Below are 23,542 nucleotides of genomic sequence, written 5' to 3'. Positions count from 1 at the left end.
TTCCACTTGTAGAGCTCTTCATTTAATATGTACGTATGTATCATTTGAATGTGTGTATCTATCTATCTGTCTATCTATCTGTCTGTCTAATTTCTGAGTCCTTGATTTCAGAGCACCATTAAAGCACACACACACACAAACACACATATTTACGTGCAACTAGTTTGCAGAAATCAGAGAATTCCAGGATTTCCTTGTAAAAAGAACGATTTAATACATACATTAAAAAAATGATTACTCACTGTTAAACAGTTTAACTTGGATCCTTTTCTTTCTAGTAAGCTTTTCAGGGGATGCACTGACAGAATATTCCCTGAAAAGGCTGCTAGGAAGGAAAAGTCAGAGTTTGTTGTTGTGATTGTTTTTAAGCTTGATTATTATTCCTTCTCCCTATTCCCAGATCTGCCATCTGTTTATTCTCTTGCCTTGAGATCTGCTACCACTCACTTCTACAAGGCCAGTAGGCTCAGTGTGAGTTTGAGCACTGCGCTGCTCTTCTGCCCCCAAACCCCAGCCCAACATGTATTCCAAAGCTGGCAGCCATGCAGTGTCTGCGTAGAAGGCTGCTGACTGCCAGTGTGATGGAGGCTGCAGGGATTCCTTGGGTCTGCTGCCATCACCAACATTACCATTCTCAATGTCTTCATTCTAGACGTTAGATTCCAGTCTCATCCTTCCAGTCTCACCCTTTTCAGCTGGATTTCTGTTCGGGTTATGGAAAGTCTCATTTCTCCTTTCTGCCTTGGCTATTGCCTGTAGAAACAACCAGGGAACTATAAATTAGCTATCTGGGTTTGTAACTTCTTTTCAGCCCAGTGTGCTAAAGTGCTTGGAACCAAGAGAACGAGCGGACATTCTCTAGTGAAATGATTCTTTCCTCACTACAAACTTCTGTGATCCTAAGCCAAGAAAGGCTCATCTGTCATCCAGACATTCTGGTATAAACCCTTTACCTGCAGTTTTCCTACGTCTTTCCCAAATCAACTTAGCCAACAGAGTTTGGACTCAAACCTTCTTAGGACTCAGTAGGTGTAGTGCCCATAACGATAGGAAAGATATCAACACACTCAGAGACTGTAAAGTTCCTTCAGTGGAAAAGGATATGGAAATTGAAGGGGAGAATTCCACAAAGCAGGAACTGACACAGATGACTCCAAGTATGGTTCTCAAGTCCTCAACTTGCCCAAGGAGGTGCACAGCGAAGGGTTTTGTTCAAGGGTAATGTGAGGATTCTGCTAGATGTAAGAAGCTCTTTGCCATTCACAAAAGAGATTATACCTTCCTGAATCTCTGCCTACTTGACCATTGGAGACTCAGTGCATGCCTGCTCTCTCACCAGATACAAACTTATGATGCAAAATCACCCTGTACATTTCTGATTGTCTACTGCAGTTCCCAGAAGTGTCCCAAGGAGGCCCAGAGGCCAGAGGTTCATTTCTTCACAGGGTGTATAATGGGTATCTTGATAGATAAGAATGGAAAGACAAGCTAAAGACTTCAGATTTTATTGGGGGAGGCTATCAGGAGCCACTTAAATTTCAAGCAGCAAAAGGTGGCACAATTGGCTTTAAGCAGATTGTTCTCTTGGCACTGTTGGCAGTGTATGATAGAGGTTCCCAACCATGTCAGCCATGATGTGTGCCATGAAGGGATTTATCATGCATGTCTTAAACTTATTACAGTTTAATTCCAAGTGACATTATACTACTTTATGTGTAGTATAAGAACCTTATAATACTTTCATTTCTCCTTCTTGGCCTTTGTGCTAATATTGTCCACATTTTTCCTCTACATGTCATAATACATTGTTATCATTTTGGCTACAAGCAATTATCTTTTCATGAGATTTAAATAATAAAAACAATCTTATCTATGTATCCATGTAGTTGTCATTTCTGTTGCTTTTCATTCTTTTGTGTAAATCCCGGTTTCTATTTGGTATAATTTTTCTTTTGCCTGCAGGATTTCCTTTAACATTTTATGTATTGTAGGTTTGCTGATAATGAATTCTTTCAGCTTTTGTTAGTCTGACGTCATTTCCCTTTAATTTTCAAAAGATATTTTTGCTGGATAAAGAATTGTAGGTTGACAGTTGTTATTTCATTAGTACTTTAAAGATATTGGTGCAAAGTCTTCTAGCTTGCATAATTTCTGATGAGAAATCCTCATCTTTGCTCTCTGGCAGCTTTTAAGATTTTCTCTTTATCACAGGTTTTAAACAATTTGAGTATGATGTATCTTGGTGAGATCTTTCTTATGTTTCTTGTGCTAGGGGTTTGTTGCACTTCTTGGATCTGTGGGCTTGTAGTTTCCATCATATCTGAGAAATTTTCAGCCATTATTTCTTCAAATATTTCTTTCTACCACTGCTCACCACCCCCATCCCCCCCTCACACTTTGGGGACTATGATTACATGCATATTTGGATCATTTAAGTTATTCCACAATTCATCAATGCTCTGTTCATTTTTTACCATCTTTTTTCTCCCTGTTAATTTTGGATAGTTTCTATTGCTATGTCTTAAAGTTTACTAATCTTTTTTTCTTCAACGTCGCATCTGCCATTAATCCCACCCAATGTATTTTTTTTTTAAAAAACTCAGAGTAGTTTTCATCTCAATAAGTTTGATTTGGATCTTTAAAAAAAATCTCTTTCATATTTCTATTCGATACGTTTGATCTTTTCTCTAGCATTTTGAACATAGGGAATACAGTCATAATAAATGTTTTAATATCTTTGTTTATTAATTCTGTATTTCTGGGTTAGCTTTGATTGATTGATTTTTCTGCATGTTATTTATGCTCCCCTGCTTCTTTGCATGCTTGGTAGTTTTTGATCGGATGGCAGACATAGTGAATTTTACATTGCTGTGCTAGACCTAACAGACATATACAGAACACTCCACCCAACAACAGCAAAATACACATTCTTCTCAGTTGCACATGGAATATTCTCCAGGATAGATTGTATGTTAGGTTATAAAACAATCCTCAATACATTTAAAAGGAATGAAATCACACAAAGTATGTTTTTTGACCACAATAGGATGAAACTGGAAATTGGTAAGAGAAAGAAATTTAGGAAATTCACAAATGTGTGGAAATTAAACAACATTTTCATAAAAACAAATGGATCAATGAAGAAATTAAAAGAGAAATTAGAAAATACTTTAAGATGAAAGAAAATGAAAACACAATATACCAAACTTACAGGATGCAGCTAAAGCAGTATGTAGAGAGAAATCTAGAGATGTAAATTACTATTTTTTAAGATGATCCCAAATATATAACCTATTTTTCCACCCTAAGAAACTAGACAAAGAAGAGAAAACTAGACCCAAAGCAAGCAAAAGGAAGTATATAATAAAAATTGGAATGGAAATGATGAAATGTGAAATAGAAAATAAAACAGAGAAAATCAACAAAACCAAAAGTTGGTTCTCTGAAAAGATAAAACAGAATGGGCAAACCTTTAGCTAGACTGACCAAGAAAAAAAGGAGAGAAGATTCAAATTACTAAAGTCAGGGATAAAAGAGAGGACTTTACTAGTGACCTCACAGAAATAAAAAAGACTCCAGGGAATACTATGAAAAATTGTATGCCAACAAATTAAATAGTCGAGATCAAATGGATAAATTCCTAGAAAGACATTACCAAAACTGACTCATCAAGAAACAGATAATCTGAATAGACCTAAAACAAGTAAAGAAATGGACTTAGTAAAACAAAACAAAACAAAACAAAAAATTTCCTACAAAGAAAAGCCCAGGCCCAGATGGCTTCACTGGTGAATTCTACCAGTTAAAGAAGAACTAACACAAACTCTTCAAAAAACTCTCCTCAAAACAGAGAAGGAAGGAACACTTGCAAGCTCATTTTATGAATCCAATATTACCCTGATACCAAAACCAAAGACATCATAAGAAGGGTAAAATAAAAAACAATATTCCTTCTAAGTATAGACATAAACATCCACAGCAAAATAAGAGGAAACCAAACAAAGCAACATATAAAAGGCTTATATGCCATGACCAAGCGGGATTTATCCTAAGGATGCAAAGTTGTTTCAACAATATCCAAAAATCAATGAATGTATTAATAGAATAAAAGACAAACTCCATGATCATCTCAATAGATGTGAACAAAACATTTGACAAAACCCAACACCCTTCCATGATAAACAGAGCAACCAACGGACTAAGAATAGAAGGAAACTTCTTTAACTTGATAACGTGCATCCATGAGAAACTCACAACTAACATTACACTTAATGGTGAAAGACAAGTGATTTTCCCTCTAAGATCGGGAACAGGAGAAGGATATCTGCTCTTACCACTTCTTTTTTTTTTTTCAAAGATTGACACTTGAGCTAACAACCATGGCCAATCTTTCTTTTTCCTGCTTTTTCTCCCCTAACCCTCCCCCAGCATATAGTTGTGTATTTTAGTTGTGGGTCCTTCCAGTTGTGGCATGTGGGATGCTGCCTCAACATGGCCTGATGAGAGGTGCCATGTCTGCGCCCAGGATCCGAACTGACAAACCCCGGGCCGCTGAAGCGGAGTGTGAGAACTTAACCACTCGGCCACGGGGCCGGCCCCTGCTCTTACCACTTCTATTCAACATTGTACTAGAGGTGCTAGCCAGACAAATTAGGCCAGAAATAAAGGCATCTACACTGGAAAGGAAGAAATAAAACTATCTCTCTTCGCAAATAACATGATTCTGTATATAGAAAAGTTCAAAAAATCCACAAAAAAATTTAGAACTAATAAAAAGTTCAGCAAGGTTGCAAGATACGAGATCAATATACAAAAATCAATTGTATTTTTAGACATTAGTAATAAAAACATGAAAGTGAAATTAAGTAAAAAATTCCATTTACAATAGCATCAAAAAGAGTAAAACGCTTAGTAACACTTAACAAAAGAAGTGAAAGATTTGTACACCAAAAATATAAAATATTGTTGAAGGAAATGAAAGAAGACTGAGATAAACTGAAAGATATTTCATATTCATGGATCAGAATACTTAATATTTTTAGGATGCCAATACTCCCCAAATCGATCTACAGATTAATCACAATTCCTACGAAAATTCAAGTTGCCTTTATTGCAGAAATTGAAAAGCTGATCATAAAACCCACATGGAAGTGAAAGGGATCCAGAATACCCGAAACAATCTTGAAAAACAAAAGTTCAATGACTCACACTTCTCAATTTCAGAACTGATTATGAAGCTACAATATTCAAGACAGTGTGGTGTTGTCATAAGTCTCAACATAAAAATTAATGAAATAGAATTGACAGTCCAGAAAGAAACAGAAGTTACACCTCTACCTCACATCATATACAAAAATTAACTCAAAAGGGATCATAGACCTAAATATATGAGCTAGAACAATAAAACTCTTAGAAGAAAATAAAGGTGTAAATCATTGTGACCTTGGATTAGGCAATGGTTTCTTAGATTGGACAACAAAAACACTAGCAGCAAAAGAAAGGTAGATGAATTGCACTTCATCAAAATTTAAACCTTTTGTGTTTTGAAGCACACACTTGAGAATGTTAAAATATAGCCCACAGAATGGAATAAAATATTTGCAAATTATATATCTGATAAGGAATTTTTATCCATAATATATTAAAAACTCTTATAAGTTTACAGAAAAAAACAAATAGCCCAATTAAACAATAGACATAGGATTTGAATAGCCCTTTTTCCAAAGAAGATATACAGTGACCAACAAGTGTGTGAGAAGGTACTTGACATTATTAGACATTAGGGAATGTAAACCAAAATACAAAGAGATACCCCCTCACATCCACTAGGATGACTACCACAAGAAAGATAAGTAATAATAAATGTTGATGAGAATGTGGAGAAACTGGAGCACTCATTCATTATTGGCAGGAATGTAAAATGGTACAGCTACTTTGTAAAATAGTTTGGGAGTTCTTCAAAATGTTCAACATAGAGAGTTACCACATGACCCAGTAATTCTACTCCTAGATATATATCTAAGGTAATTAACAACACAATCACCTGTACACAATGTTCATAGCAACAATATTCATAATAGCTAAGAAGTGGAAACAATTCAGATGTCCATTAACTGATGAATGGACAAATAAAATGTGGTACATCCACACAACGGAATATTTTTTGGCCATGAAAAGAAGTACTACCAACAGCATGAGTGAACTTTTAAATCATTATGCTAAGTGAAAGAAGCCAGTCACAAAAGGCCATATATTGTATGATTCCATTTATATAGAGTGTTTAAAATAAGCAAATCCTTGGAAACAGAAAGTGGTTGAGTGGTTGCCAGGGGCTAGGGGAAAGAGGGATGGGGAATGAATGCTAATAGGGTATGGCTTTCTTTTTGGGGTGATGAAAATGTTCTGAAATTAGATGGCGGTGATGGAGGCACAACTCTATAAATATACCAAAACCCACTGAATTGTGCAGTTTTAAAAGGGAGAATTTTATGGTATATGAATTATATCTCAATAAAGCTGTACTAAAAATAAGAATATATGAGAGTACCTATTTATAAATGCAGAGGTTTTAAATAACCCTGTAGAAACACGTTGAACTGGTTGAAACCAGCTGAGGTTGGGAGTGTTGGAATCACAGCCAATGGCCTATCTGGTGCCCTCCCAAGAACCAACAACAAAATCTTCTAACTTGCAACATACCAGAGCATCTACCAGACTGGCTCCACAATGGTTTCAGCCATTGCCCTACAAATGATCAGGTTTTCATGATAGAATAAGAATGAGGATTGAATTAGATGAGTTGTGCCCAGGGACGGGAAATAACAGCTCCCTCCCCATCCTCAGGTCAGGGGTTTGAGAAGCACCTTAGCCTCCAGTGAGTAATCCAGCTTCCTGCCAAGAAGAGGGCTAGAGATATTATTGCCACCTCCGATCAGAAGCCCAGGGCTAACTGGACACAAATGGCAGCCGGATCCTCATGTGACAAATCACAGCGAGTGTGCTGGAACACTTGTATGGCAGGTTACTGCTACCCTGGAAGTTGTAACGGCCTCTGGTTGCTGGTGGGTTTGGGCTCGCTAGCTAGGGGCAATTCCAGAGGCTTCCCCTTTTGGCTATCTCAGTGGCTGTAGTATGAACAGCCCAGTCAGTCACTCATTATTATTAATAGCCCGTTTGCCTGCGACACTGGGGAGTGTATGAAACAGAGAAAATGCAGTCCCACCTTTAAAGAAGCTAAAATGTGGGTCACATTTCAGGGTCTGTGTTTCTCAAATTTCAGCCTTCCTCAGAATCACTGGAGAGCACAGATGGCTGGGTCCCCCCTCCAGAGTTTCTGAACCAGAATATGTGGGCCAGACACCCCCGCCTTGCCATTCACTCACGTATTTTCTTCCGTCTATCTCCTTCTTTTTCTTCTCCAAATTTTCTTCCATTTCTTTTTAGCTTTGTGATTATCTTTATCTTTATTTCCCCATCCTGTACACTGTCTTCACTACATTTTAAATCTAATCTTTTAGTTTAAATGCTATTTCTGGAAAATTTCCTTTCACGTGGTCCATTTTGCTAGAAAACACAGGAGAAAAAACATATTAATTATATCTCCTCAAAAATGTTTATCTCGTTTGACCCTGAAGCCAAGGATGTGTAGTGCATCTTGGAAGGCTTTGGATCAAAGTTCACTCTTTGAGTTTGTAGATATCGTTGATTTACTTGATACAGAAACTTCAGAATCAGAGTAGTCTTGGAAACGGTGCCATGATTGCTCCATACTCAGCTAAGGGTGCCTGATGGCAGAGATCTTGGTTCTCCTGTGTTCTCCTATTCAGCCTGCTCTGAGGAAAGGGCCGCTGGAGACAGAGTCCCACCCTTCCTTGTGAGGTCGTGCAGCACTATTTCCCTCTCCCTTTAGATGCTTCAAGTGAGCATGCCGTCAATGGGGCTGTCTTCGGAGAGAGATTTTGTGCTGGCAGATGTTGAAGATAGTTTGGTCAGTGCAAGTAAGAGCTGATAGTCCAGGCTTTAAGATTGTCTGGCTGGGTCCCTTCAGAGATGGTTAGAGTTTTTCAATGTTTTCTAATAACCAGCCATGTGATAAAAGTGAAGCTTAGTGTATGAAAAATGACTTCCTCCCAGGAACTGTACTCAAGGCTGAGCTTTGGACCTGTGCCAGTTTTATTAGAGAACAGGAATGATGTCAGAAGCCTTATGAGGCCTTACGGGGGGCCTCTCCTATGGGACTATGAGCTTCTACAGGGCAGGCACGTGACTTAGCACCTATGGCAAATGCTGACTGCTTTCTGGGTACATCTAGTCCTGCTCTGGACTCCAAGAAGTTCTGCTGCTGCATCAGAGAGTAAGCTGCATGTGATGACTCATTTTCACACTTTAGAAAACACTTTCTTTGAGTAGGTGTTTGGAAAGAAAATGTAAAATAGGTGTAACTTTCCTACGAGTCAGCTGCTGACTTGTACTGATGGTACCCAGAATAAAATCTTTTTTTTTTTCTTTTTGGAAGCTACCTTCTCCCCAGATGAATGCTCTGTTCCCGAAAGTGGAACTGGGATATACCTGGGTGGAGCGATATCATCTCCTTGTGTGTAATCTTACTCGTTCCCTTTTTATAAACTAGCTAGAGGATCTGGGTAGTCAAGAGTAACCCCTGAGCTACTCTTGACACAAGAAGATATGGGGAAAGCATGTATAGAGCTGTTATGAATATTCCTATCTTTTAGTGAACATTTCTACACTTTTCCATTGGTCATAAACCCGGGAGTGAAATTCCTGTGTCATAGGATACGCATACGTTCCTTGATAGTGGATACTGCCACACAGTTTCTCAAGGTGATTTTACTCACATGTACTCCCAGCAGGACTGGTGGAGAGTTCTAATTGCTTGAAATCTTTACCAACATTTGATATTTTTCTCCCTTTTTCATCATTCGAATAGACGTTCCTTGTATCTCATTATGGCTTTACTTGTGTTTTCTTGATGGCTAATGAAGTTGAACGCTTAAATATTTATTGGCCATTTAGATATTCTCTTTTGTTAAGTATCTGCTTAATTTTTTGTTCATATTTCTACTGAGTCATTTGTATTTTTCTTGTTGACTTGCAAGAGTCTTTAATATGTTCTGGATAAGAATACCTTGTCAGATGTGTCCATTGCAAATATGTTCTTCAGCAATGTGTATTGCCTTCTCGTTCTCTTAATGGTGTCTTTGGATGAAAAGATCTTCATTTATCAATATTGTTTCTTTTATGGTTAGAATATTTCCTGTTCCATTTAATAAATCTTTGCCTACTCCAAAGTTATGAAGATTTTCTTCCATGTTTTCCTTAAAATGCTCTATTGTTTTACCTTTCTCTTTAAGGTCAGTGGTCCATCTACAATTGGTTTCTCCATATGGTGTTAGGTTGTGGTTCAAGACTCAATTTTAATTTTTCCACTTGTCTATTGAAATGACTCATTTACAGAAAAGAGTACCCTTTCCCCACTTCACTTTGGTGACGTGTTTGGCATAATTCAGATAACTGTGTGTGTAGGAGTCTCTTTCTGGACTATTCATTCTGTGGCACTGGTCAGTTTGTCCATCCCTGCACTGGCACTATCCTGTCCTAATCACTATAACATTAAAATAAGATGATATCTGGTAATTAAAGTCCTCCTTCCAGGTTTTATTCTTCTTCAAGGTTTCCATGGCTACTGTTTGTACTTCATATTTCCATATGAAATTTAGAATCATCTGTCAATTCCTGAAAAAAACCCTACAGTAATTTTGATTGGGGTTGCATTGAATTCATAAATCAATTTGGGAAGAACTGACATCTTTATAAAAGTGAATCTTTCAATTATTGAACATGGTGTATATCTCTGCTTATATATGTATTCTTTAATTTCTCTTGGCAATTTTTATGATTTTTCAGTCTAGAGAACTGCATATTTATTAAATTTGTTTTTAGGTGATTGCTATTTTTAATGAGATTATACATGGTGTCATTTAAAAAATTTCCTTTACTACCTACGCATTGATAGAAGTAAAATTGATTTTTTAGTTGACATTTTATCCAGTGACCTTGCTAAATTGACTCACTAGTTCTGTTACTTTGTAGATTATTTTGAAGATTCTAGGCATAAAATAATGTTATCTGCAAGTAATGGCATTTATTTCTGAAGGGTGGTTTCACTGGGCTTAGAATTCTTAGTCAACAGTTTAGTTTTCTTTTGGCACTTAGAATATATGTTGTTCCAATGTCCTTTTGCTTCCATACTTTCTGATGAAAAGTCAGTTGTTAATCAAGTCATTGTTTTCCCTGTACGTAATGTGTCATTTTTCTCTGGTTGCTTTCAAGATCTTCTCCTTATAATTGATTTTTAATAGGTTGACTATGATGTGCATAGGTCTGGTTTTCTGTGTTTATTTTGTGTTGAATTGTTGAATCTGTAAATTAATATTTCTCACTAAGTTTGAGAAGTTGCTGGTCATTATTTCTCAAAATATTTTTCTGCTCTCCTTTCCCCCTCCTTTCCTGGGATGTTATTACATGTATGTTGGCAGCTTGATGTTATCTGATGGGTCTCTGGGGCTCTGCCCATTTTTCGACAATCTGTTTTCTCTATGTTTTTCCTATTGCGTAATTTCTGTTAATCTATTTACAGCTCACAGATTCTTTCCTCTCCCATTACTAATCTGCTCTGGAGGCCACCTGGTACAATTTAAAATTTCAGTTAGTGTCCCTTCCACCTGTTTTTTAAACTTTTCATGTCTTCTGCTTCTCTGCCAAGATTCTATATCTGTTCATTCATCAATAACTTTAAAAAAATTACTTGAACATATTTGTCTTTATTTCTTCGAATATATTTATAATAGTTGCTTGGGTTTCTTGTTATATCCAACATCTGGACCCACTCTTGAATAATATATTTTCAGGGTGTAGAATTCCAGTTTTGCAATTATTTTCCTTTGATACTTTAAATACATTGTTCCATTGTCTTCTAGTTTTCACTCCTCCTAAGACAGCTGTAAATTTTCCCTTGAAAGTCATATGTCTTTTTTCTTTTGCTGCTTTTAAGTTGTTGTTTTTTTTTTTTTTTTGGTATTTGATTCTCAGCAATTTTATTTTGATGGATCTAGGCGTAGTTGTCTTTGGTTTATGCTTTTTAAACAAATTTGGTCCTCTCCTTCCTCCTCCCCACCTTCACCACCATCGCTACCTACCATGAGCAGTTTTGGCCACAGGAACCTAAATCCTCACAGAGGTTCTTCTTTGAGATACTTAGTAACAAACAAGTCCATTAGATCAAATATTATTTTCCCCTCAACTTGGGGTTTGCTAAGCTCCCTGAATATGTGGTTCATCAGTTTTGGAAAACTTTTGGGCATTATCTCTTCAAATATTGCTTCTGACTTACTCTTTCTCTCTTTTCCTTCTCAGATTAGTTATAAATATGTTAAAGTTTTTGAGTATGCCTCACATATCTTTTATGCTCCTTTTTTATTATTCTTTTTTCTACCTGTGCATTATTTTATACATTTCCTGTTAAATTGTCTCCCAATTCAGTAACTCTGTGCTCTGCTCTGTTTAATCAGTCATTAAGTCACCAACTAAATTTTTATTTCACATGTTATAGTTTTTATAATGCTTGATTCTATTAGATTCTATTGTCTTGAGTCTATTGGATTCTTTTTTTGTAGATGCCCATTCTTTGTTAATATTCTTTATCCTTTTACCTGTTTGGTTTTTCCTAGAAAGCCTTGTGAGTCTCTGTTTCCTTGTTGCTGAGAGAGTGCGGGAGACCCAGATATGCCCTCCAGAGATTCACAGCCCAGCTCCCCAGTGTTCAGTCCCATATAAATTAAAAATCTTGTGAATGTCTTGAGGGGAAAATATTATGTGCTTGAGGCAGGATTGTCCCTCTAGGAGATTTTGGATTTGTGATTACTTCATGACTTCAGGAGATTTCTCTCTATGTTTGAAAAGCTTTCCATCTCTTTCCTAGTTATCTGCCCTACCCAGGGCCTCAGCAAATGTCCCATTTTACAAACTAGTCATATGTTTGAAGTCCCTCAAGTTTCTAATGTGTCAGAGGAGACCCACACAAGCTGTCAATGCAAAATAACCAATAACCATTCTACAGATAAGAGAGATAAGGGGAGTGTTACTTGAATCAAACTGTGGATTATAATCTAGGAAGGCCTTTTCCAGAACAGAAGAAGGCACTTCAGAGAAAACATGGTTTTCAGTAGAGTCTTTTACCTTTTTAGGTTAAAGTGTACACATTAAACACACCTAGGATACATATTCATCAAAGTGTCAAAGAAGTATTCAGTTGTAAATTAGCAGGTCAACATGACTCTAATGTCAGGAAAGGGAATTTATTTTAGGAGTACTAATATGGGCGGGCGGGCGTTACCAATAGGGTGTTGTCAGCTTTGTAGGGGGGAAGTGTGCATTCTTATTTTAATGGCTAAAGCAGATGTACAAGGTATGTTCAACAGGCCGCAATCAGCTTTTTTAAAACTCAAGCTGAATTAGTTTTGAATCTCAATAGTTACCCATATACCTCAAAATGTGCAAATCTCTTGTTAAACCACTGAAAACTTTGCTGGTTTCTCTTTTTCTCAGCAGGGTTCTCTGCCTGGGCCAACTTCAATTCTCAGCCTGCAGCCAGGATTGGTAAATGTCTTTAGAGGAAAAACAGCCTGGCAATCATCAGCTCGTGTTCTAATTGTTCTCTCTTACCTGAAATTTTTTTCCCTGCTCCTTATTTCTTTCACAGCAGTCTCATGCTTTTCAAAATACGACTTTTTAAATTTATCTATATTGTCCGATTATTATGGGAAGATCTAGTGTATCTCTTGTCTAGTATTTCATTCCCAGAAGCAGAAGTTCTTGACCATCTTATCTTGATATTTATTTCTCAACTGATAACATGAACTCATGTTTCTCAGTGCTCTTTTAACTAACTTACTTTGTCTTCCTTATTCATTTTCTCATTAATGAGTTACATAACATTTGGACTGTGTTAAACATAGTGTTGAAAATTCTACCTTGCATATCACCTGTGAACTCAGAAAACAAAGAAGCATGTTTGCAATCCTAGGTCCCGAGAAGTGGAGCTCTTGCTGATTAGACCTGAGGTCAATCTGCACAAAGCGTGGGTGGGAGGGAAGCAAGAGGAGGCTGAAGCCAGAGCTAATGCCCCAGAGAACAGAAGTGGAATGGTGGCCAAGGCAAAGTATTTTTCTGCTCTCCAGTTCCAGGACTATGAGTTCTTTGCAGGCAAAGAGTAGAGTCACTAGGAATTTATTCAGGATCAAGCGAGATTTTGCTGAGATACACTTGGAAAAGAAAACTTGTAGGCCAGAAAGGGAGCTAACCTACACCTGAGCTAAAACTACATATAAATTTCTCTATATGAGACTCTCAGGATGAGAACATTTTAAAATGAGAGGCTGAATATTAATCAGTTTCCACCTTTTGTTCACTAAGAGGTTGATGAGAAAATAACGTTTGGTATGATGGACTTCTTTGTGATACAAATAATTCAATGTAGAACCTTTGTGAGGATTTAGGTTCCTGTGGCTCAAACTGCCTAAGGTAGGTGACAGTTAAAGGTGATAAAGGAGGGGAGGAGGGAGCGGAAGATTAAATTATAAAAAGAAAGGAGCAGTCATTTTAAGGGAAAGAAAAAAAACTCTACCTATCTAACTCATCTTATTGAGAAAGGTGGCAAAGGTTTCTTCTGGAAAACACTTGTGGAGGATAATGTATGCTCTATGGCTAGAGCAATGGACCCACTATGCCTCCTGGTTTGCCACACAGTTACCTAGAAAAAGCTATTCACCAATCTCTACCAGTTTTAGAAAGTTCCTCTTACTAGGTATTGAATCTAGGAAATGACTGCATGCATTACTACATTCAGAGATAAGAATACCTGGCTTGGCCACATGAATGTGGGTCATTGTGTATGTCTGTGAGGAGATGCTGCATTTATACTTAACAAAATGAAGGTGATGCAATATTTATACTTGATTGATTTTCAAGGAAACAGTTATGAAGGCCTAACAGTGGAGATGTGTAGAAGGATTTTTCCTAGGAGAAATATTTTATTTAGCAAAGTGATAGTACTCAATTTTCTGATATCCTTGTTGATGCAAAATAACCAATAACCATTCTATAGATAAGAGAGATAAGGTGACCTTTACTCGAGCCAGGCTTGAGGAGTATAATCTGGGGAGGCAGTCTCCACAAAGGAAGAAAGCGTTCTGGAGAAGCATGGTCTTCAGTACTGTCCTGTATCTTTTTAGAGCAAAGAGCATACGTCAAACACACCCAGGATACACATTTATGAAAATTGCAAAGATGTATTCAGTTTCAAATTAGCAGGTCAATATGATTCTGCTGTCCAGGAAAGGGAACTTGTCTTCAGGAGTATTGACATAAGCATTACCGATACTGGTGGGCACAGGAGGGGAAGCATGCATTCTTATCTTAAAATACTGCATCCTTTCATTTCAAGATAATATTTAATGCACTCTTTACTTTAATGGTTAAAGCAGATGCACAGTGTATATTTGATAGACCATAAGTCAGGCTTCTTTAGTTCAAGCTGAATCAGTTTTGAACCAGAATAGCTACCTCATACACCTCAATATGTGCAAATCTCTTGTTATCCTGATACATGGACACGTACACACACACAGGCTAAGAGGAGGACCAAAACCGAGTTGTTTCCCAAGAGCATAGCCTTTGAACTTCATCTCTCGTCCCCCTCACCAGGGCCTTTTTTTATTGCCCTATCCAAAATTGCCTGTTTTAAAGATTTATTATAAAACTACAGTAATCAAGACAGTGTCACATTGGTATTGTCAGGGAGGAAGACAAATCCTCTACTCTCTAGGTCCTTCTAGCTTGTCTATGAATTAAATTGACATGAGACAGAATAACAAGAGAAAATCAAACAAAGCTTTATAACATGTATACATGGGAGAGATCCAGGAAAACTGAGCAACTCTACAAAACGGCCGAGCTGCCAGCTTAAATATTATCTGCAGCTAAAGACAAAGAAGGATGTTGGGGGTGGAGGAGTCAGTCCTGGGAGATTACCAGAAAAGCACAGTAAACAAGATGAAGGTTATCATTCAGATTTAAGTCCTTGTTTTCCACATTGATAAGAGTTTCTAGAGATAAGGTCATCCCCTCCTTTTTCCTGGTACAGAGGGAGAGACACCTTTACAGATGGAGATTTCCCTTACAAATGTAAATATCTCTTACAAAGTGTAATTTCTACTTCTACTTGGTTCTCAGAGCTTTTCCCATGTCTGTGGTTTTAAAAAGTAACCAGCCCCAAATAATTCTCATGCCAAAGAGACACATTTTGGGGTGGCCAATTCTGATCTCCCACAGTATAAAGACAAATAGATCAATGGAACAGAACAAAAATATAGGTACACATATATGGACAATTGATTTCTAACAAAGGTTCAAAAGGCAATGGAGACAGGGTGGTTTTTTCAACAAATGGTACTGAAATAATTGGACATCTATCTGTGAAATAACAGCATATACACTAAAAAGCTTTGATCCATATCTCACACCATCTACAAAAATTGTCTTAAAATGGATTATAGAACTAAAAGTAAAACCTAAAACCATAAAACTTTTAGAAGAAAACTTCAGAGAAAACATTGATGATGGTCTGAGATTAGGCAGATATATCTTATATATAACCAAAAGCACAATTCATAAAAGAAAAAAAGTGATAAATTTGGCTTCATCAAAATGAAAAATCTTCTGCTCTTCTAAAGACACTCAAGCAGTGGAAAGACAAGCCACAGAAAACATTTATGAATCTCATACCTGAGAAAAGACTTGTATCCAGAATATATGAAGATCTTTCCAGAGGCAATAAGAAAATAAACAATCCAATTTGAAAATGGGCAAGAGATTTAACAGATGTTTCATCTAGGAAGGTACATGGATGAGAAATAAGCACATAAAAGGATATTGAACATCATTAGTTCTTAGGGAAATAGCTGTTAGAACAACCAAAATTTAAAAGACTAAGCATATTGGTGCTGGCCCTAATATCAGTTCCCCTACATTAAACCCAGCATATATGGGGTTAAAACCAAAGCACCTTTGCCCTGCTTACTCCCTGGCTCCCTGGCTCCAGAATCCACTATCTGCCATGGAGACAAACAGTCAAGGTTGCCCACCTTTAAATTCCCTCATCATCTCCTCTTCCCTGCAAACAGTGTCCCAAGGCTGGACGCAGGCTGGTGGGAAAGCTCCGACCAGCAAGGCCACTGACACCCCCCACCCCCATCTACAAGCAGCCACATTCCTCACAAAGCTTTAAAACCCCTCACCTCCCCTCTTTCTGGGAGACAAGAGGAAACAAGACAAATTTGAGGGCTCACTCTCATCTCCCAGCTGGTATCACCCAAAATTAAAATACTTTCCTTGCCATAAGCCTGGCGTCCAGCTTTTTATTTGGCCCCTCTTGCGTGGTGGGTAAAGAGCCTACGTCTGCAGGCGGTAACAATAGGAAGCATTGGCGAGCAGGTGGGGGGAATGGAACTCTCAGGTACTGCTCGTGGGCATGTGAAAGGGTGCAGCCACTTGGGGAAACAATTTGGTAGTTTCCCCAAAAGGTCAAAATATACCTACTATCTGATTCAGATATTTCATTCCAGTGGATTTACCCAAGAGAAATAAAAGCCCACAAAGACTTGTACACAAATATTCACAGCGGCTTCACCTGGAATAGCTCAAACTGGGAACTATCAAACGTCCACCAACAATTGAATTGATGAGCAAGTGGGGGTATATCCATACAATGGAATACTACTCAGCAATAACACGGACGCAGCTATCGATGCGTACTACAATATAGATGAATCTTAAAATAATTATGCAAGGTGCAAAAAGCAGACAAAAGGAGCATATACCATATGATTCCATTCATATACATTTCTAGAAAATGCAAGCTAATCAATAGTAACAGAATGGGCTGATCAGCAGTGGCCTGGGGAGAGGCAGGAGGGATGAATTATAAAGGGGCATGAGAGAATTTTTGGGATGATGAATATATTCATTATCTTGATTGTGGTGATGATTTCACAGGTTATGTAAACCTGTGAAATACGTCAAAACTCAAATTTTCTACTTCATAGCTTTCCCCCAAGAGTTTAACTTTAGAACTTACCCTCTCCCTCCACCACAGTGTCTTTTCTTTTTTTTTCTTTTTCCCCAAGGAGCTGACACCTTAATTGGTGATAAAAGACAAATACACGTATAAAAGAATAATCCATTCAAAAATAAATAAATACTATGATGCACTATAGCAAATCATCGTAGTAGCAGCTATCTACAAGCAGGAGAACAGTGGCATAGAACTGGCTTGAAGACATCATGATTATGTACCAGTCCCACCTAACCAAGTGGTTTCTCATTTTTTTCTAGTTTTGTTGAGAAATAATTGACACGCGTGACTGTATGAGTTTAAGGCATACAGCATGATGGTTTGGTTTACATATGTTGTGAAATGATTACCGTCATAGCTTCAGGCAGCATCCATCTTCTCATGTAGATACAACAAAAAGAGAAGAAAGAAAAAAAGAAAAACGGAAGATAATTATCTCCTTTTGATGAGAACTCTTAGGATTTACTCTCTTGATAACTTTCCCGTAGATGATACAGCAGCGTCAGCTACGGTCATCATGTTGTACGTCACATCCCCAGCTGGTACCTTTTGACCGCCTTCCTCCAATTCCCCGTCCTCCTCCTCTGCCTCTGGTAACCACGAGTCTGATCTCTTTTTCCACGTGTTTGTTTTGTTTTTTAGATTCCATGTGTAAGTGAGATCACACAGTGTTTGTCTTTCTCTGTCTGAGCTCTCGTCTCTCCAGAGAGTGAAAGCTGAGGCTCTGAGGCAGGTGAAGAGCTGGATTCGGCTGCTGTGGTTCTTGGGGTGTCTCGGTGGCTTGAAGTTAGGGGGAGGAAGAGGACCCAGTGTACAGAAGCAGGGCGCTCTGAGAGGAAGGAAAACCAAGCTAGAAGGTAATTGTTGATTGAATCAAATGCTCTCAAAGGAAAATTTTGTTTTGTGTTTATATTGTGCATAGTTTTTTTTTAAAGAACAGAGAAAGTTACAGACAACTAGTGTTAATTGTATATACCAGGCACTGTTGTAAATGCTTTACAAGTTATTTTCTCACTTAAAAATGTCCATACTACAATGAAGTAAATACAAACATAGTTGCAATTTTACAGATGAAAAATAAAGGCATAGAGTGGTTAAGAAACTTGCTCAGTGTCACACAGCTTTACCAGCTGGGCTGTTTGACTGTAGACCAGCCTTTGTCCGAGACCAGCCTCGGGACAGTGAGCTCAATCCTATGCATAGGCCTAAAAAGCAAATGAATCTCAGTCCTGATTTTGCCACTGTTTCTCAGCTTGGAACCTCTTACGGACTATATCACTTGGTGCCTCGCTTTACAGAAGAGGCTGGTGAGGTGGGGAGGGGAGACTCGTTGAGGTCTCGGGACTGTGGGCTGGCCTGCAGTGAGGACCTGGATCCCTCCTTCCAGGTGTAGGCCTTTTCCCTTTTGCCATGCACAGGGTAGGAAATGATGAGGACATCTCGTTCAGAATCATCCCTTTAGACAACGAGGACTCAGATTTCTCAGAGAGGCAGTTTGAGGGGAATCCAAAAGAACCATTTTAAAGTCAGATTACTTCGAATAACTTCATGGATCACGATTGCTTAGGGTTCCTCCACACGGAGGGAAGACGAGGGGAAGTAATGCCATTGAGCTGATTTCTAAGGAGAACAACAGAGTTTGAAATTGAGTAAGGAACAGAGCAGACTTGCAGTCTCACAAGCTTTTTGTGAACCAGTAGGTACATTTAGACCTTTATATTTTTGTGATTTCTGTAACTGAAACCACATTTGCAGTGAGCTGGAAATTAAGTGGCTTTTTTGCTGGTGAAATCTTCACCTATGAGGATATAGGCATAATACACATGGAAAATGACCTTTTCTGCCTACACACACACACCCCTCCCAAGGTACTTGATGATAATGGCTCTTGAAGTGCCTTGAATAGGATCCAGCTACTATAGGATCTATTGGTTTCCTTGTACTGGATGCAATAGTGTTTGTGGTCCCTTTGAGTATCAGCTACAGAAGGGACAGGAGCACATGAGTGTTTGGTTTGTAGGGACTGAGTTTTTACTTCATATACTATAGATTTTTAAAGTTTCTATTCAAAGTAATACGTACTTTTGGTAAAATATCTACAACATATGGAAAAATATAAAGAGGATGAAAAGAAGTTTGTATTATCAACAATTTCTTCCTTCCCAAATAACCACTGTGAATGCCACGGAGGTGTCTCTCCTTCAAGATTTTTAAAATGTAGTGTGTGGATAAAATCCTTTTTCTTTTTAAACGTAAAACAAAATCATAAGAGAGTGAAGACTGCAAAGAGAGGAAAATGTGTCAGTATAGGAGGGGACGCATACTGTGTGGCACTGAAAATGATAATTATGGAGGCCACGTAATAGCATAAAAAGCACTTGCCAAGTAGTATCAAGTCAAAGAGATTACAAAGGTACATGTGCATAGAAAAGAAAGAGTAGATGGAAATATTCCCAAATGCTGAAAGTGACGGGAATTAGGCGCCAAGATCATGAAGGACGTTTTCATCTTTTCTTTCTTTTCCCTATCTTTTGTATTGTAGTTATATTTTTATTTTTACTTATAAAAATATTAAAAAATCTGTTCTAATCAGAATTTTTTGAACATTCCTACAGATTTAGTGACATCAGTTAAACTGTGTAAAGGACAAATGAAGACAATACGCTTCACCTAATGTTTAATGGCACGATAAATTGAAAACATTTTTTGAGCTGTGACTCATATTTAGAAGTTGCCACATAGTGAAGACAAATAATATATCATCTTACCTGACTAGAAACAGTGACTTCCTTATTCACTGGAAGAACTGAAAACTGCACCCAAAATTCACAGAAATATACAGCTAGGCACTGTGACAGGGTAAATAAGAAAAGGAGCTGAAGTGTAGATCTAAATTCTAGTCTTGGATTTGTCCCTACTAGCCCCAGTTTCCTATTTCAAAATGTGAATAATAAGAAAATGTCCTGCCCGGCCATCGGTTTGTCATAAAGGCAAAACAAAACAAAAGAACCCACAGAGTGAATGGAACATCAGAGGGCCAAGAAGAGATGGTAGAAGGGGTTCCTGTTAGATGCTCATGCCCACCTCAAGTGGCCTTTGAGTACTTCCGGGATGCAGCAAACACACCATCTTTGGATTTGGTCCATTTCACTCCTGAGAGCTCTGTTGTTACAAAGGTCTTTCTTAAATCGGCCTCCAGAACTTTCTATACCATTGTCCTAGTTCCATCTCTGGAGTAGGGTACCAAGGTCTCTAGCATGGTCCGATGGCTTCCAGGTGTGCAGATATCCATCCCCTTGGCCTCTGTGCCAATGAGAGAACCTGGCTGGTCTTTTCTGGCCATGAGCAGCCCTTGTTATCGTTTCCTCTTAGTGCCATGATGGGAGAACATTTGGAAAACACTGCTCAGGAGGACAGTCTTGAGAGTGACCACCCTCGCTTGTGTTAGAAGTTACACCTCTACCGGGGAAGCTTAGCATGCAATCTCCTACCACATTTAGGATTCACAGAGGACGTCTTAGTCAATCAAGACCCTGATACTTGTTTGGTTTTGTTTCCCACCAGTGCTTTCGTTTTTCATGTGGCCTGTCCTATACTTACAAAATTATCTTTGGGAAGTAAGAATAGGATTTTAGATTTGTCTGTGTTTAATTTCATGTCATTAGATTTGGCCTATGGTTCCATCCTAATGAGATCTTTTGGGATCCTGATTTGTTCACTCAGTGAATTCACAGTCCATTTTAACTCCATCACATGACAAGCTTGCCAGCTTTGTCCTCAGCTGTAGGAACCTGTTCTGTACCTCCCAGCTCCTTCACCAATCCCTGGCTTGACTTTGTGGCCCTCTCTTCCCCTGCATTCATGGCCTTATGGAATATTACCAGGATCCACCTTCCAACCTTCCAGTTCTTTTGGCCAATGCTCACTTGATAATTCTTTTGACTTCAGATTCCAGTTCTGCTTTCTAACATTGAATTGACTTTTTTGGGGGGAAATGTATTCCTTCCAATCTCCCTTCCTTCCCCTACTCTTCAGTTGCTACAGCTGGAGGGTGACCATGACCATGTCCACACTCAACTGGGCTGCCAACTTTGCTGGGAGAGATCAATCATGGAGTCTGAGGTTTTTCTACTGTGGACCACTCTTTAAACTGATCCATTTGTCATGGTATATAGGTGTTTATAGAAGTATCCAACTCTACTAACTGCGTTCTTCATCTTGCTCATAAAAAAGAGGTTTGCAAATGCTTTCATGGACTCCTGATTCATTAAATTCACAGTGTTCCACCTAATCTCCCCATCTACAGCCCCATCAAACAGAAGATTGAGTGAACTTCACCAGACTTGGCTCATTCTTAGTCAATTCATACTTTCTCTTAGTGATCATGACTTCATTAAGTGCTACAAGACTATCGCTGTAATAATTCATCTAGAATCTTTCCTGTTCACTAACATGTGCTTGTGAAATCCCTCAAGCCCAGAATAGACGTGGAAGCTGTCTGTAGGTATGAAGCATTAAGGGATGGCATTCTCCTAGGAGGTTTGGTAGGAAGCTGGAAGACACGACGGGGCTGTCTGGGAGAGTCATGGAGATGATCTGATTTGTTTATGTCATTTCCTGGAATAGGAGTGAAATCAGCAGGCAAGGATCCAGCCTGATACTCTCAGGGCCTAACCACAAAGGTCACAAGGCAGCCATTGGACTCAGCATGTTCACTTTTCCAGCGGAAGGGGACGAAGTTTAAACTAACAGAATGTGTCACTGGAAGGCACTTCAGAGATCATTTAGACCAGTGCTCCTCAGACTTAAATGTGCACGCGAGTCGCCTGCGGAATCTTATTGAAACGTAGATTCTGATGCAGCAGTTCTGGGATGGGGCCTGAGAGTCTGCACTTCTAATGTGCTTGCTGTTGATGCTCCTGCCTGTGGCCACACTCCATGTAGCAAGGATTTAGACTATACTGTGGGTTTTCTTTTTCAGGTGTGGAAACTGAAGTCCGGAGAGGTGAAGTGATTTCTCCAAAGCCGCACAGATCAAGTTAAAGGAGTCTTTGGGGGCCCAGACCAGTGTTTGTTTAATTATAAAATGGCTGGGCTTAGTAAAACAGAGGTATACCCCCCTTTCTTAAAGTCTCATGGCACGAGGAGGGAGAGCCGAGGTTAGATTCCAGGTATGTACATGCTTGCACGCAGGCACACACACGCGCATTCCTGCACACACATGTTGTCTGTGCTGCCTCGTATTCTCCTTTCTCATCAATTGTGATGTGTAGGAGATACATGACGTACACATGGATTACCGGGAACACATGGTTACAACCATAAAGATATTCTTAAATGCAAATCAATTCTGAATATGTAAATTCTTCCATAAATATATTCCAGGGAAACACATGAGTTATTTTTGACCTCTTAAGTATATACAGATATTCTGGAGTTCTGCCAAGACCATGTTACTGATAAAATTGTGTCATAATGACATTTTCCGATACTTTTAATAGTAAAAGCCCTGGGCTTGGCTGGGTGAGTTCTGTGCTCCAGCATTCATGAAGCTCCCTGGGGATTTAGAGATTTTCCATTAACTTCCAGTATTGAATTTTTCTTGCCAACTATAATTATCTGTTTTCCCCGAACTCTGTTGGGGGGAACCAAGCAACTGAGAAAACCCAGGCAGCAGAGTGTGTGTGTGTGTGTGTGTGTGTTCATACGTTCACTAAACAGTGCAGGTTTCCGTCATTTTTCTCCTTGCTGAGAAGTGAGAAGGAGGATGGGAGAAGAAATTGTCTGGAATGGAAAACAGGGTCAGAAAAGTCCTCGAAATGAAATCTCTCCTCTCCAGTAGAAGTTCAGGAAAGATAATAAGCTAAACTGATTAGAGCAAAATGGGGGCCACAAACTCCTACTTGGGGAGGCAAATCCCCGTGGTGCGTTAGACCCAATGGTGTCTCATCCAGCGCCTGCATATCGACTGGGTAGTGGGCTTCTTGGGGCCAAGACCTGGGTCTTCCCGGAGTTTTTCTTCTTCCAAAATGCCTAGAAGAGGGCGTTGCACCCAGGGGGAGGCCGGAAGCATCTCTCACATCAGTCGCTGGTGGCCAGCAGCCCTGGAAGGCTAGTGTGCTTCTACGAGCGCAGAGGGCCCATCAAGGAGCCCACGAGGAGGCGTTTGTCTGAAAGCTGCAGACCACCACTGCCTGCAGCTTGTCTTCTCTCCTCACCGGCCTCTTCTTGTCTACTCAGAGGCTCCCTGTTGGCTGTGGGAGGAAAGATCAAAAGAGGCAAAAGAAAACGAAGGAAAACAGCTGGAGGAGATGGAAGAGGGGAGAGAGGAGG

This window comes from Equus asinus, chromosome 6 (assembly GCF_041296235.1).
Source record: "Equus asinus isolate D_3611 breed Donkey chromosome 6, EquAss-T2T_v2, whole genome shotgun sequence".
Taxonomy (NCBI): domain Eukaryota; kingdom Metazoa; phylum Chordata; class Mammalia; order Perissodactyla; family Equidae; genus Equus; species Equus asinus.
This window is presented reverse-complemented; position numbering follows the sequence as displayed.